Raw genomic sequence first — 13044 nt, forward strand, 5'->3', positions numbered from 1 at the left:
TTGAATCAGTAGATAGGCGGCCTGCAGTTCTAATGGACCCAGGATCGAATCCCGGCTGAGGCAGGGAATTGTTTGAGGATTAGAATTTCATAAAAGCAGCCTTTACTGATCTACCAGAAGACCGGCCGACATGTCGTAAAAATACCCCAGCTATTACCAGCACACCAGTCCTATATGACTGGACAGCCCTAGCAAGTACTCAATATGGGCGGTGGGTGTTAGCGCCGAAGAGGTGACATGAAGAGGTGTGTAGGAGGACTACTGGACCTTGGGATAGGCCCTGAACCCTTTGCTCAGACTCGGACACATTAAAAAAAACACACACACACACACACACACTTATCAGAAAACCTGTTAGCTATAATCTTTGGCATGGGTAGGACTTGTCTAGATATTCTGACCCAGTTCCGCATTCACAAATAGCCCTTTATTATTGAGCAGTGAACCAGCATTGTATTTATTTATAGTCGACTGGATGGATGTTTCGATGCGAGACATCCTTTGGAATTTAGGAAACAATCCCAGTATGCAGGAAATGGCTTAAATATATTACTGGAAATTTGTAGTCTGCATATTAACACGGAGCTAATGGGAAATGTACTGTGCGCCTAAGCGTTTAGCTATGTGTGTAGCAAGGGTTAGAAAGGACAGAGTCTCTCCTGCACCACAATGACTCCTGGGGAAGAACAGACTCATCTCCTTGTTCTTGTATTATGTAGTGCGTGATCATCAGCCAGAAATGGTTTGTGTCAAATTATTGTCATTCAGAGGTGGTAGGTGAGGGCACCCATCATCCACCCACTCAATGTAGGGGTACTCTGTTTTTAGGGTAGCTCTTCATCGAGAGGCAAGCCAAATTATTTCCTGCAAACCAGAAAAGCATTATAACGCCGGGTGGTAACCTTATAACCAACCGACACGTGTTTCCTACGTGACAGCAAGTGGGTTGGCGGAGGGTTAGTGCCCCTCAAAACAACTAACAATACCAACAAGAAGCCTCGGACCAGGACTGACCAAGAGATGACGACTAAGGATCGAACAAAGGACATGATACGGATGGCGACGTGGAATGTAAGGGGTGCAAATGATGAGATGAAAGAGACAGAGATTATCCAGGTGCTTCAGGGTGCGAAAGTGGATGTATGTGGATTAACTGAAACTAAATGGAAAGGATATAGTGTGACAGAATGGGAGTATGGATGGGGTATATGTGCAGGAGTAGGTGAGAATGAGAGGGCAAAAGAAGGAGTGTATATTGTTGTGAGTAACAAATGGAAGGAGAATATAAAAGAGTATGGATCAATTGCCTCATAGATTGTGTGGGTAAGATTGATAGTTGGACTACAAAGGTGGAAGACTGTGTGAATGTATGTGCCAACACAAGATCGTGCAAGCAGAGTGAGAGAAGAGTTCTGGACAGATGTGGAAGTGGGCAAGGAAAAGATTGAAAGGCATGAGAGAGTGCTTTTAACTGGTGACATGAATGGTAAAGTAGGGAATGTGAAGGTGGATGGAGTAGTTGGTGAGTGGGGTGTGCCTGCTGAGATAGGTGAGAATGGCAATGCTTTTGTGGACATTTGTGCCGGGAGGGGGTGGGTGATAGCCAGTACCTTCTTCAGGCACAAAATGATCCACAGGTGTACATGGCGAGTGACAAGAAGGGTGGGTGGTGATCTGAATGAAAGGAAGGCAATGACTGATTAGGTGTGTGTGGATGAAAGGATGCAAAGATGTGTAATGAATGCAAGAGCATTTAGAGGTTGGGGGAGTGGACTTTCTGACCACCACCAAGTGGTGGACAGAATCAAGGTCCAAGTAAAATGGAGAAATGGAAGAAGGGAAGGACAGGAGGAAGGAGTGGATGCAAAGAGAGTGTAAAGCTTGCATGAAGATCAGAAAAAGGCAGAATATAAGAGAGAAGTGGAGGAACGATTGGGTAATTATGAATTGGAGCAGATGTGGGACATGGAAGGTGTGTGCAAGATATTCACAGAAGATAAATGCGCAGCATGTGAGGTGGTGTGCCGGGTCAAGAGAAGACGAAAGGGGGTGCAAGGAACAGCATTGTGGAATGAAGAGGTAAGACAGGCTGTGGCACAGAAGAAGAAAGGATATAATGAATGGATGAGAAATAGGGGCGTGGAAGAAGTCGACAGATGGAAGAGAGACTTAGATGTAGAAAGGAAGAGAGAGGTTAGAAGATTAATAACAGAAAGAAGAGAGTGGATGAGGAATTTGGAAGGAATTTGAGTGTAAAGTGGAGGGAATGTAAGAAAATGTTCTGGAAAGAGGTAAAGAGAGTTAGACAGGGTGGCAATGAAGGTAGTAGGGGAGTGAAAGATAAAAATGGTAGATTATTAATGGAGAAGGGAGAGAAAGTGACCAGATGGAGAGAACACTTTAAGGAATTGTTGAACGTAGATAATGAAAGCAATGCGAGTGCAATTGGCTGGGTAATGGCTGGGAGAAGAAGGGAGGTGAGAAGACAGCAAGAAATCAGTAGGACAGAAGCTGTAGAAACAATGAAGAAAGTCAAAATGGGGAAAGCCCCAGGAATTGATGAAGAGTGTGGTGAAATGCTGAAGCATGGGGGAGAGATAGTAGTAGAATGGATGTGGAAGATGTGCAGATTGGCCTAGGAGGAAGGTAGAGTCCCGGAGGATTGGAAGTCAGGTATAATTATTCCCTTGTACAAAGGGAAAGGGGAAAAAGTAGTGTGTGGTTATCAGTGGGGCATTTGTCCTCTTAGTGTAATAGGAAAAGAGTATGGTAGGATAATTATTGACAAAGTTAGGGAAATGACAGATGAATTAGATGGAGAAGAGCAGGGAGGCTTTAGGAAGAGAAGAGGTTGTGTAGATCAGATATTCTTAGATCTTTGGTGGAAAAGTTTCTAGAGAAGGGAAAGAAGTTGTATGCAGCCTTCATGGATTTGGAGAAAGCATATGACAGGGTGTATAGACAAGGATTGTGGAAAGTATTAAGAATATATTAGGGAGTTGATGGGAGTTGCTGAGTGCTGTGAATATTATGTATGAGGGTGTTAAGGCTGCAGTGCGTGTGGATAGTGGACTGAGTGAATTTTCTATTTGAAATTTGAGTTGAAACAGGGATGTGTCATGTCTCCATGGTTCTTCAATCTGTACATGGATAGGGTTGTAAAGGAGATACAATGTAGGGCAGTGGATGTTGGAGTGGCCCTAATGAGAGAAGGTAGTGTTTGGAAACTCTCTGTACTGTTGTTTGCAGATGATGTGTTGTTAAGTGAAGACGAAGGGGAGCTGCAAGTCTTGGTGGATGAGGTTGGGAGAGTGTGTAAGAAACGGAATCTAAAGGTGAATGTAGGGTAGAGTAAAGTGATGGTCTTCGAGAGAAGTGAAGTCAGTGAATGTACAGTGAGGTTGAATGAGGAGGAAATGGAAATGTGAGTATGTTTAAGTACTTGGGTAGTGTGATGAGTAAAGATGGAAGTTTGGAGAGTCAAGTGCTTGAAAGGGCATAACAAGGAAGAAAGGTTGCTGGTTCCTTGAAAGCAGTGAGAAGAAACAGGAAAGTGAGCATGGAAGTGAAAAAGTTGCTACATTAATGTATTTTGATTCCAACTTTAATGTATGGAAGTTAAGCTTGGACATAGTTGGAGGGACACAAGACAAGAATGCGAGAGTGGAAATGGGTTTTTTGAAAGGAGCATGTGGAGTCACATGGAGAGACAGACTGACAAATTAGGATGTGAAGGAGCAGAGCGTTGTGGTGTGGATGTGGATGTGATAGGAAGCGTTAGGAGAAACACACTGAGGTGGTTTGGCCATGTGGACAGGATGGAGAGTGAGAAACTGACAAGGAGAGTATATGTGAGTGAAGTGGAGGGGGAGAGCGGAAGGCGGAGGCCAAGAATGAGATGGAGGGATGGAATGGAGAGGTATATGAGAGAGGGGGTGTGAGCGGGAACAGGGCAGTGAAATGGTGGGGGAGAGGGCGACATGGAGGCGATTTGTCTGTGACCACGCTGTATGGGATTAAGGGGTCTGGCAATAGATAGATAGATAGACAGACTCATGAAGCAAGGATATAGAGCAAGTAAAATAATAGAAAAAGACAAACTCGAAAGTGTGCTGCGAAGAGCCAATAAAATATTTCTGTCATTCAGAACTTAAATTTTCCTGAGGGAAAATCAGTAAAGAAATACATACCGAATAATTTGATGTTTTCTCTAAATTGGCGACGAATAAAATGATGCCTAATACAAGTATTTAAAGTGCTAAAATTCGATGGCAGCGATCAGGAAATTTAGCTGTTAACCCAGATTTCTATTGTAACAAGAATTACTTGAGTGAAACACAGTGACAAAAGATGCTGCACCAGTTTCAAGATAAACGGGTTAAATATCCCACAGTGAGAAACAAAAAAAAAAAAAAAAAAACTACCAGGTTGTCTATCTATCTATCTATATATTGCCAGAAGCCTCAATCCCGTTTGGGGTGGCCACAAACAAATCGCCTCCAAGTCACCCTGTCCCCCGCCATTTCACTGCCCTGCTCCCAACTCACACACCCCTCTCTCATATACCTCTCCACCCCATCCCTCCATCTCATCCTCGGCCTCCCCCTCCCTCTTCCCCCCTCCACCCCACTCACATACACTCTCTTCGTCAGTCTTTCACCCTCCATCCTCTCCACATGGCCAAACCACCTCAGTGTGTTCCTCATAACGCTTCCTATCGCATCCACATCCACAGCGCAAAGCTCATTTATATCCTCATTTGTCAGCCTGTCTCTCCATGTAACTCCACAGGCTCCTCTTAAGTAACTCATTTCCACTGCTCTCACTCTTGACTTGTGTCCTTCCAACAACGTCCAAGCTTCACTTCCGTACGTTAGAGTTGGTATCAGAATACTGTTATGTAGTAACTTTTTCACTTCCATGCTCACTTCCCTGTTTCTTATCACTGCTTTCAAAGAACCAACAACCTTTCTTCCCTGCTGTACCCTTTCAAGCAATTCACCCTCCAAACCTCCATCCTTACTCATCACACTACCCAAGTACTTAAACGTACTCACATTTTCCAATTCCTCACCATCCAACCTCGCTGTACATTCACTGACTTCACCTCTCCCAAAGACCATCACTTTACTCTTCCCTACATTCACTTTTAGATTCCGTTTCCTACACACTCTCTCAAACTCATCCACCAAGCCTTGCAGCTCCCCTTTGTCTTCACTCAACAACACAGTATCATCTGCAAACAACGGCACAGGGAGTTTCCAAACACTATCCTCTCTCACCAGGGCCACTCCAACATCCACTACCCTACATTGTACCTCTTTAATTACCCCATCCATGTACAGATTGAACAACTATGGAGACGACACATCCCTTTTTCAACCCAACTTTCAATGAGAAAAATTCACTTAGTTCACCATCCACACGCACTGCAGCCTTCGCACCATCGTACATACTCTTCACAGCATTCAACAACTTCCCATGTACTCCATATATTCTTAACACTTTCCACAATCCTTGTCTATCCACCCTGTCATATGCTTTCTCCAAATCCATGAAAGCCGCATACAACTTCTTTCCCTTCTCTAGAAACTTTTCCACTAAAGATCTAAGAATGAATATCTGATCTACACAACCTCTTCCCTTCCTAAAGCCTCCCTGTTCTTCTCCAACTAATTTCTCTGTTCTTTCTCTAACTCTGTCAATAAGTATCCTACCATACACTTTTCCTATTATACTAAGAAGACAAATGCCCCTATGATTACCACACACTTCTTTTTCCCCTTTTCCTTTGTACAAAGGAATAATTATACCTGACTTCCAATCCTCCGGGACTCTGCCTTCCTCCCTGGCCAATCTGCACATCTTCCACATCCATTCTACTACTATCTCTCCCCCATGCTTCAGCATTTCACCACACACTCCATCAATTCCTGGGGCTTTCCCCGATTTAACTTTCTTCATTGCTTCCACAACTTCTATCCTACTGATTTCTTCCTGTCTTCTCACCTCCCTCCTTCTCCCAGCCATTCCCCAGCCACTTATACTCGCATTACTTCCATTCTCTATGTTCAACAATTCCTTAAAGTGTTCTCTCCATCTGCTCACTTTTTCTCCCTTCTCCACTAGTAATCTACCATTTTTATCTTTCACTCCCCTGCTAACTTCACTTCCACCCTGCCTTACTCTTTTCACCTCTTTCCAGAACATTTTCTTACAGTCCCTCCACTTTGCACTCAAATTCCTTCCAAATTCCTCATCCACTCTCTTCTTACTCTCTCTTACTAATCTTTTCACCTCTCTCTTTCTTTCTACATATAACTCTCTCTTCCCCCTCTCAACTTCTTCCACGCCCCTATTTCTCATCCATTTATTGTATGCTTTCTTCTTTTGTGCCACAGCCTGTTTCACCTCTTCAGTCCACCACGCTGTTCCTTGCACCCCCCCTCCGTCTTCTCTTCCTTCCACACACCACATCACATGTTGCACATATTTCTTCTGTAAATATCCTACACACACATTCCACGTCTCCCATCTGCTCCAATTCATATTTGCCCAATCGTTCCTCCACTTTTCTCTTATACTCTGCCTTTTTCTTATCCTCTTGTAACCTTTCCACTCTCCTTGCAACTACTCCTTCCTTTTTGTCATGATGCAAAAATTAGCAACATTTAGAAGTAGGGTTAATAATTATTTCGACACTACAGGCCACAACTAATCGAGTGTTTCTTATTAACGGGTTGACAAGTACGCGGATGACTATGTGTTCATTGTATGGATTCCAAACTATTTGAAAATCATAGAATAGTGTTTCTAATGATAATATCAGGCTGTGGTAATCATATTACGGGGTGTCGGGAAGTGTAAAGTGGAGACTTCGTTACCCAACTTCAGAAGTCTCCACAAGTCCCTGTCTGTTCTCCCCGACAGTCGTGATGTTTGTCTTTTGCCTGCCAGGAACTATGTCTGAGAGAATGCTGGGTGTGGGAGAGCCTTTCTTGTTTCTATCCTTTCTTATGTACGAGGGTACATTTCTCTCAAATTCTCCTGTTATGGGCCGAATGGGCTGAACTAAACTGTTCTTCTTATACACACCATTGCACTGTATCTGTGCACAAGCCTCACACTGACCTCGTAATATATTAACCTTTTTTTTTTTTTTTTAATAATGAGAAGCGGTTGTTAAAATATGCTTGTATCTATAAATTTGTCAGATTGCTTAACAATAACCAGCAGGTGGACGGAAACGGTGGATGGTCAGTAAAAATGTGTGATAAGATCAATTTGACAGCCAATAAACAACTCGTGTTATTATTTGTCTGGTGTTTTTTGTATGCATTTGTGTGTGCGTGTGCGTGTGTGTGTGTGTGTGTGTGTGTGTGTGGTGGATGGGGGTGCCCATCATGCACTCACTCAATGGACTGAGTGACAAGCCAAATTGTTTCCCGTACCCAGGAAACCATTTACTATGCTGGGTTGTAAACAATATAACCAGGGTTTATGGCAGGGTTAATTGTCCCCCAGATTTCCCTACCCAAAATCACTTAATCAAGTCAGTCATTTCAGAGAGCCTCAGAGGGATCTATACCTTCCCAGGGCCCCAACCAAATGGGCAGATTCGCATGGGCATGTGGAATGTGAGAGGTGTGAATGAGGAGAGCAAGAGGGTGCAAGTGGTGAATGTGTTCAAGAGTGTGAGATATGCCGTGATGGCACTGTGTGAAACGAAGATGAGAGGGTGTGAGGTGGAGTAGTGGGAGGGTGTGAAATATGTAAGCTCGTGAATGAATGGGTGAGGAAGATGCAAGGAAGGAGTTGCTTTGTTGATGAATGAGATGTGGTAGAGTGGAATGAGAGACTACAAATGTGTCAGCTCGAGGTATATGTATGCCAAATTCAAGTTTCAGAAGGTTAAAGTAGCTGTGATTGTAGCATATGCACAGGGTGAGGACAGGAGTGAGAGAGAGAAAGACGGGTTTTGGGATGAGCTGGATGAAGTAGTGGGAGAAAAACCCAGGAGCTACAAGGTGAATGTAATGGGGGATATGAATGCAAGAGTAGGCACTGGTCCTGAGGATGACATAATGGGTTATTATGGAGTACCAGGAGAAAACGTTAATGGGAAATGACTAAAGGATATGTGTCAGGAGAGGAGGTTGTACATTTGTAACCCGTATTTCAAACACAAAGATGTACATAAATATACATGGTATAGAGGGAATGGGGATCGTGTTGAAAGAAGTCTGATTGATTACATGCTCTCAGAGAGGTCGATGATGGGAATGGTTGCTGATACTAGGGCAGTGAGAGGACGATGTGGAAGTCTGTCGGATCATATGATCGTGGTATGCAAGATCAACATGAGAGGAGTGAAGTGGATCAGGAGAGAGAGGAGCAGTCAGGGAGAAAAACTGAAAGTTGAGAAGCTGAGGATCAAAGAAATCGCAGATGATTACAGGACCAAAGTAGAGGAGGAGTTAGAATCAGTGAATAAGAATGAATTGGATCTGGACAGCCTGTGGAGTGCATATAGGGACTGCTTAGTTAGGAATGCTAAAGTGATGTGTGGTGTGGTAGGAGTAACAACAAACGGCATGGTGGGATGAGGAGATTAAGGGACTGGTGGAGGAAAAGGGAATGAAGTGGCTAAAGTGGTTACAAGATAGGGGTTCAGTTGAAATAGGAACTGAATTATTGAGAGCAAGAAGAACGTCAAGAGACTAGTGAAGAGGAAAAAGAAGGAGGTAAATGATGATCTAGGAAGAAAAATGAATGCCAACTACTCTAAAAATAGGAAGTTATTCTGGAAAGAGGTGCAGAAATGTAGAAGTGAAAGTGGAAAGAAATGTGAAGGTGTGAAGGATGCAGGTGGTAGATTATTAACCCATGGGGATGAGGTAAGGACCAGATAGAAAGAACATTTTGAAAGCCTGATGAATGGGAATAGAGAGAGCATAGCGGCTGTAGACAAGATTGGTTTTGGGGGTGTGCAGAGAAGGAATGCGGTGCCAGGAGACGTGACACTCACACAGGTGAAGAGTGGTGTGAAGCAGCTGAATAATGGGAAACCACCTGGGGTTGATGAGGTGTAGGCAGAGAGGCTTAACCCGTCACGTCCCGAGCTAATTTGCACCTCCGACACCCCCCAATCCCGAGGTATTTTCGAGAAAAAAAAAAATTGGCTAAAACCTCCACTTTTGGTGAGAAACATCGAAATTTCATAGAGAAATCGCTCACCTGAGGTTTAAAATACTCGATCCAGGTAGCAGTACCTCTTACCTGACTGGGTTTTCTAACAGGCTGGCACCAAAGAAAACGAATTCTATGGGAGGGTAACTATTTCACACCACTCATAAACGGTATTTATTTATTTACTTGGTACGAATTTATATGTAGTACGAGAGTATATTGGTTTTCAAACAGTAATATAGGCAATATAAGCATTGTTTCACTCATTAACTCATCACCATACCTGACCTTTTGCCACATTACCTGATCATCATCTCTGACTGTTTCTTCCTCTAATGCTATGTAAACTTTGTCCTCCACATTGTCATCAATTGGGGAATCACTCTGACCCTGAATGTCTTTATAGGCCAGGTCACTGGTAACAGGTGAATTGCCGAGACAATGGCGTGTGGGGGGGGGAGGTTATGCGGTGTAAGGCAATGTCCCTGCTTGGCATCTTGTAGAGGAATAGAGGAAGGTGTGCCATGTATACGTACGAAAAATCACGCGTGAAAATTGAAAACTGTGCAAATTAGGGACATTGCAATTGCATGACGTAGCAGTACGTCTTTGGGACTGGCAAATGCAAAATGTTGCAACGTACCCATATGTCGATGGGATGCGGCGGGTTAAGTGTAGTGGAGAGAGTGGAATGAAGTGCTTGTTGGAGATATGTAAGAAGGCATGAATCAGTGAAACTGTGCCTGCAGAGTGGAAAAAGGCTGTGATTGTTCCCCTGCACAAAAATAAAGGTGAGTGATGTAAGTGCAAGAATTATTGTTGCATAAGTTTATTGAGTGTGGTAGGGAAGGTATATGGAAGAATTATTATACAGAAAGTAAGAGAGATATCAGAAGTCCTAGTGAATGATGAACAGGGTGGCTTTAGGAGTGGCAAAGGATGTATGGATCAAATACTTGTAGTGAGACAGATAGCAGAGAAGGCTTGTGAGAAGGACCATAAGGTGTTAATGGAATTCATGGATCTGGAAAAAAGTATATGACAAAGTGGACAGAAAAGGATTGTGAAAAATTTTGCGCATGTACAGTGTAGATGGTAAGCTGTTAGGTGCTGTCAATAGTTTTTATGATGGTAGTGAAGCATGTGTAAGGATTAATGGGCATCTAAGTGAATGGTTCACGATCGGTGTGGGCGTGCGACAAGGTTGTGTGATGTCCCCATGCTTGTTCAATATATATATGGATGTGGTGATGAGATAAGTAAAAACACAAGTAGTGGAGAGAGGGATGGCGTTGGTAATGAATGCTGATGGATGGAATATCTCAAATTTGTTTTATGTTGATGATGCAGTACTGCTTGCAAGTACCGGACAAGAACTTGGTAGGCTAGTGCAGAGGTTTGCTGATGTCTGTGAGCGTCGTGCCTTGAGAGTAAATGTAGAAAACAGTAACGTGATGGTTATTGAGAGAGAAGGTGACTCCCAGTGTGATGTTACAGTGAATGGAGAGAGACTGGAATTGGTGAGAGAGTTCAAATACCTGGGTACAGTGATAGAAAAGAGAGGATAATGTGGAAAAGAAGTTGAAAGTAGAGTGACACAAGGAAGAAAAGTAGCTGGTGCAATGAAGTCCTTGCTAAGAAACAGAGGCTTGAGTGTTGCAGCTGCACGAGGTTTAATGATGGAGTGTTAGTGCCAACTTAAACATATGGATGTGACTCTATGGTGTGGCATGAAAATGAAAAGTCAAGAGTAAGTGCAGTGGCGATGGGACACTGAGGAATGTATGTGGAGTACAAAGGGTGAATGGGATACGAAATAATGTGATTCGTTAAAGATGTGGAGTGAGGAAGTCGGTGGACACCAGAATCGAAGAGAGTGTACTGAGGTGGTATGGTCATGTACAGAGAATGGATAACGATACAGTGGTGAGAAAGGTATATCTGAGAGAATTTGAAGGAGGGAGGAGGTCAGGTAGGCCAAGGAGAAGGTGAAGAGATATGGTGGATGAGTGTGTGAGGAAGAGAGGTTTGGAAGTCGTTGAGGCTAGGGAACTGACAAGAGATCAAGCTGGTTGGATGATTGTTGAGAGGAGAAGTGCATGATCAAGGATTTGGCACCCTTTTTTAACGTTGCAGCGTCCGGATTGACTGAATCGGATACGATTATGTGAAGTTACAGAACGTGGTGAATGTTTTTGGCGTATCTGATAGAGCCAGGATTACGGGGGCTTGAATGATGAGTGAATGGAAGAGTGGTCCATTGGACTGGGCAAATCTGGGCTGTCTGGACATTGCTACTCCTCACTCTGCCCTGGGGTGGGAAAGGAGATCCGGATGATGATGATAATTTGTGTGTGTGTGTGTGTGTGTGTGTGTGTGTGTGTGTGTGTGTGTGTGTGTGTGTGTGTGTGTGTGTGAAGTAATTCAGTCAATTTTTATCCGATTTTATCCAAACTTTTTTGATGGGTCAAGGGTCAGGTAATTTTTTTTTTTTTTTTTTTTTTTTTTTTTTAATAGCAGAAAATGTCAAATGTAGAGGCCACAGGGCTAGGTCAAACTTGGCCTAGCAAAGTAAGCCTAAGTAATTTTCTATCAGATTTATGCAAAATTTGGTGAAAGAGCTCAGGGTAAGGCAAGAAAAAAGAGAATGGATTTTAAACAATTAGTCGATGATCAAGGCCAGAGGGCAAAGTCAAATTTCGTCCCATGTGCCTGAAACCAAATATTTTTTCATATGATGTGGGCCATACTTGGTGGAAATGTTGAGGCTCGGACATGGACCTGAACCAATTATTTTTTAAAGCAACAGGGCAAAGGTCACGTTTATGTGTGAAGGTCACCTTGATAAGTTTTTTTTTAAATCCGATTTAGACCAACCTTTGTGGAAGCTTTAAGGGTGAGGCAAGGATAAAAGGACCCGATTTTGAGATCAGTCACTCAACAGTCAATGAGACAGAAAGGTCAAATACAGAAATCACAGAGCAGAGTCAACTCGGATCTGATTTGGGCTAAACTTGGTCGAAGGATTAAGAGTAAGGTAAGAAGGAAGTGATTAGATGTGAAAACAAAGGTTATAGTCACAGGACAATCAAATGTTTGCCCCTTGCATCATATGGCTGGCCAATTATTGTCAATCATTTTGCTGCAGTTAGATCATTTGAGCAGAATAAATCCGCCAGACCCTACCCACAATAAAAGGTAATGGATCTCTGAATGAGTGGTATTCTTGTGAGAGTTAGTAGGCATAAAGCAATATTTCTAGGGTACAGAATTATATTTCTAGGATATTCTGTGTGGCACTGAACCGTGATTTTGTAGAGTTAGAATGTCAAAGTTACAATGACCACGCGCGAGGTAATGGTGACATTACTGGGAAACTTACTGTAAAATCTTGTGTTTACTCGCAGCTGAATATTTGTTGGTTCTCGGGCGAAATTGCAGTGAAACGGGTGTATTCTTTTTTATTTTTTACGTCCTGATTTTTTTTCGGATTTATTTTTATATGCTTATGTTTGTTTGTTTGCTTGTTTTAAACAAGCAAACATGTTGTTTGTGTATGTGTGTTTCTGTATGTGCTTGTTGTCTCTGTCTCTGTCTCTGTCTCTGTCTGTCTGTTTGTCTGTCTGTCTGTCTCTCTCTCTCTCTCTCTCTCTCTCTCTCTCTCTCTCTCTCTCTCTCTCTCTCTTTCCACAGCCAAAAATCTCAGCACATTTTATGCCGTCCTCAATTTTTAATAATAGATTCTACGCCCCTGTATTTATGCCCATGGAATTAATGAGTTCCAAATTCCCTCAGGCCATACATTATTATTTCCCTCCATTATAAGCATCGCATTTTTCTTTGTACTGATAATGA

The sequence above is a fragment of the Coenobita brevimanus genome, chromosome 35 (assembly GCF_032717465.1).
Source record: "Coenobita brevimanus isolate Jiangsu-jjx chromosome 35, ASM3271746v2, whole genome shotgun sequence".
Lineage (NCBI taxonomy): Eukaryota > Metazoa > Arthropoda > Malacostraca > Decapoda > Coenobitidae > Coenobita > Coenobita brevimanus.